Source organism: Miscanthus floridulus, chromosome 13 (assembly GCF_019320115.1).
Source record: "Miscanthus floridulus cultivar M001 chromosome 13, ASM1932011v1, whole genome shotgun sequence".
NCBI classification, from domain to species: Eukaryota; Viridiplantae; Streptophyta; class Magnoliopsida; order Poales; family Poaceae; genus Miscanthus; species Miscanthus floridulus.
The window spans coordinates 57,071,965-57,076,368 of NC_089592.1; the positions used below are offsets into that span (position 1 = coordinate 57,071,965).

The 4,404-nt window shown below is 36.9% G+C and overlaps 1 non-coding gene across 1 annotated transcript; it reads right to left on the minus strand.

The window, feature by feature from the left end:
- Nucleotides 1-3,727: 3,727 nt before the first annotated feature.
- On the minus strand, nucleotides 3,728-3,835 carry LOC136502357 (small nucleolar RNA R71). Its single transcript, XR_010770516.1, has one exon. It is a non-coding gene; the product is annotated as a small nucleolar RNA R71 (small nucleolar RNA).
- Nucleotides 3,836-4,404: the final 569 nt, after the last annotated feature.

Here is a 4,404-nt window from a genome sequence, read left to right on the forward strand (position 1 = left end):
TATATTTTCCCAAACTACTAGTACACCCATTGCACGAGGAACACAACTTCTGGACATATGAGAAAGACTTCTATTGATAGATTCACTCTAAGAAAGACCACAACAACATCCAACTTGGCGGAGGGGCATCCCCATGTATCTAGCTAAGTATTTATTTTCATTTGCTATTTTTAAGTTTGCTATATAGTTGCTAAAAATAATAAAGAAATAAAAAGATGCATAACAAACTAAATGCAAAATAAAAATTTATCTTAGCTAGTTATATATATTAAGGTGTGATTTAAAAAAATGAAAATCAAAATAAAAAGTGTGTGTCTAGTTTTCTATTTTTAAGAGCTAAATAAAAGGACTATGAGGATAATCTCTTGAAATGGAAATGATAAATAGTTGCTCTATCGTAATTCTTTTCAAGTACCTAATTTTCAGGCTTGAATTCTCTCGAGTTTTTGATACAACTATTTTGATATAAGAATTTACTCTGAACTTGAAACTCATGGGTAGTGTATGCTTGATTTAAGTATAGGTAATTGATGGATATGATATGAGAAGGTCTAAGCTACTGTTTATCTTGTTCTAAGTGACACTAAAGTTCTAGAGATTTATATTTTGAAAAACATAAAAATGTTACATGATGAGCTCTTGTATGACAAAGCTTGAATTCCTACTGGAGCCATATATGATATTTAGATTAGGAAAACTTCCACTTATATGCTGCTTGTATTGCATTGAGTTTGGTCAAGCTTTGTTGATACCTTATGAGAGGTTTCTCATGCTCTTAAAATCAAGATCACGTACACACCACCCAAATATGCACTACTCCTACACTGGGGGTAGGCGTAACAACATGCCATTCCATCTTGATCTACACAAAAATATTTTACTCCTACACTAGGAGTAAACACCAAAAAAATTCTTAATAGGATATCCACCAAATAAATGCTCCAAGTTTTTGTTGCTATCCCTCAAAATGTTTTGTTGCAGAAAAGAAGCATGTGGCTATACAAAAGTTATTCATAAAAGAAAAAAGATAAGAAAAAATGGGCAAATGTCCGAGATATTGAAAACAATGAGTACTTAGATGCCCGCCTGAAAGAAAAGAAAGAAGAGATGAATAAGATAGCCCATGTTCTCTTGCAAAGTTGTTTCTAAGTTTCAAAAGAGAGATATATTTTTAAGGAGCATAGTAGAAATAGGTTAGCCACCAAATATATCCACCATACATCCACACACATGCACATCTTGATTTGATTGTATGACTCAAGTCTCTTTTGATCTGAGGTTTGACTTTACAATATATGTATTACAAGTATGCTCTTTCATGCTATTTCCACTCGTATGAGCTCCACATAAGCCTTAGTTGAGGAAGAGAAAGGCATAACATCACTATTGCCTTGGTTAGGATCCACAAATACCATATATATTGAAAGACTTAAGAGGGTCATACAAAGGAAGCTCTAGGTTTTATTTTGAAAACCTATAAAAACTTTAGAATAATGGTTGAGCAAAGAACTTGAGACATAGTGTTTGACTTGATCGTTCTATCTTTCAATTGCTCAAGACCCAAGTAAAGCTAAGAAGCCCCATAGTTAAAGGTAATATGGGTAAGTTTGAAAGTCAGATCAGTTCATTCTAATCAGGAGGAGAATTCTTGTTTGAACGCATGTGTACTTATGTGGAGTGAAAGCATTGACGCAACTCCTGATCCATTTACTGAGTATAGCTTTGCTAAGGGACTAGCAAAGGGTAAGCTTGGGGGAGTTTGTTGATGGTAGTTAACAACCATTATAAATCATCAATATAACATGCATAAGGGCATAAATATAATCACCAACAAAGGTCTTAGGATTTAAACTAACAAATTCTATAAGTTTTGGTAAATCTGTATTTTCTGCAAGGTTTATCTAGAAAACAGTCAAGGTGAACCTAGATGTCAGACTTAATCACATTTATGCTCAGCGAAAACAACCCTAGAAGGTTTCAAAAGACTCGAGAGGACTCCACACCAAAGCGGAGGATGAGGCGCCCCCACCTGCAAGGCTATCGTTCTTTAAGTCGGTTTGATCTAAGGGCTCATGTTGGATGCTCCGGGCTATATATACCAGCACCTTCCACCCCCAAGGCATAATCATAAGTCATTTGAGAAGACAGAAACCCTAATCGTCCTTAGAGCTCCACCATATTCTAGGGCGTAGCTAGTTAGGCTAGGTCTAGAGGGAGGCAATCAGGCTTCGTTTGGATTCCCGATCTTGTCAAGAGCGTAGTTTGGTATAATGTTTGTACCCCCAACCTTTTGTACCTCCATTATTTTTATATGCTAGTTACAATTGTTATGACAATATTGGTATTCATCTTATTCATGTTCTTCCTTATAATGTTCATTGTCTACTTTGATTATATGCTTAGTATAGTTAGATTATCATCATGTTCATGCATAAGTTCATATACCACTCACTCTAAGGTACCATGGGTGAGTGGTCGACATTGTAGTACTATGGTGCTTTTACATTGTTTACCTACGGATACACCATATATTTTGGGTCATGTGGGTAGATCATGGATGTGACACTCCCGTTGAGTCCTTTGTAGTCCATTCCCCAAATATAGGCGCACGTAGGGTCCGGTTACGAAGGAAGAACAAGCTCTGTTCTTAATCTTGCTTAGTAATATCCCTTATGTGTAGATATGAAGATGATCTTAGCAACGACTACTAGGTATAATTGCACTAATCAATGTATGCTTTGACTTGTAATTAAGAATGACTTAGGAATTATTCCTCTAATATTCTACCTAACCATGGTAATGCCATAGAGAGAAGTACTCTGAGTGATTTATCATTATCATTGGTCAATACTTATCATATATCTTATCCTATGACTTACCCTATTATGAGTAGAACATTGGTTATGGTTTATTTCTCCATCAATAGTATAAGTTATCAATACATGTCCATGCTAGACCTTCCCTGTGGTAAAAATATAAATAACGATACCTGGATTACTCTCGGGGTAAACTGCTACAATGGTATATTATCTGTGCGCTTGTAGATTCCTTTCATTTATATATATTCTTTCTAGTCACATAATTTAATAAAGAACTACTTAATATTATTCTAGTAATGCTATGTAGTACCAACAAGCATTTTTGGCGCTGTATTGATAAATTTATACTTATTGATGTGATCGAAGATAACCATTGACCTCTGCTTGTGTATCTTATGCAGGATAATGTATGATCAGTTTTGACAATCCGACAAACTACGTTGAAGATCCAAAAGCATTAATCAGGAGGACTAGAGCTAAACTCAAGAAAGTTCCAGTTTTAAAGTTGGAAGACAACCAAATAAGGCAAAGCTTAACACCTAAATTTGAAGCTATGGCAAACAGGACTCTTCATGAATTCTTTGATCCAACTACGGCCAACATATGTACTGGACCACAGTCAATATCAGAGACAATGGATTCGAGCTTAAGGTAGCCCTCATCAACATGGTGCAAGCAAGCCAGTTTAGTGGAAAGACATATGAAGATGCGAGCGCACATCTCCAACACTTCCTAGAGATCTGTAGCACTTTCACTATCAAAGGAGTAACCCAAGATGCCATATTACATTGCCTCTTCCCATTCTCACTATTGGGGAAGGCAAAGCAATTGTTCTACACCAACAAAGATAGAAATACTACATGGGATAAATGCTCCACTGCCTTCCTAGCAAAGTTCTTTTCCACCAATGCTCTACGTGGGAGAATCTCAAGCTTTTATCAACAACATGATGAATCTATCCCTGAGGTATGAGAACGCTTTCATGATTACATTGCAGAATGTCCTCATCCTGAGATGGAGAATTGGCTACTCATGCAGACTTTCTACCATGGGTTGACCAACAGTACCTGTGAGACTATGGATGCTGCTACTAGAGGTGCATTCCTGTTACTCACCATACCAGCTGCAACAGCTCTTGTGGAGAAGATGGCCTACAACCAAGGTTGGAATGAAGAACGTCTTCAGACCCGCAAGAGAGGTGGAGGTATGTATCAACTCAAGGAGGTAGGCATGCTGTCTGCCTAGATGGACCTGCTGATGAAGAAGTTTGAAGATCGAGCCAATGAGAAGCAAGAAGTCATGCACATTTATGATTCTCGCATGACATGTGAAGTGTGTGGAAACACAGGCATTCAGGGAACAGCTGTCCTAAAACCCAAGAGGATGCAAACTATATCAACAACTACTACTTTCGTCCTCAGCAGAATTAAGGATGGGACCAGCAACAGAGACCGAACTACCAAGGTAACCCTCAAGGTAATAATTTTAATAATTTTAGTCAACCACCCTAGAGAGAATTAATTGCTAGCAAATCTAAACTTATGGAGGTTTTATCTAGAAAGGTAGCTACCAATGATAAAATTCT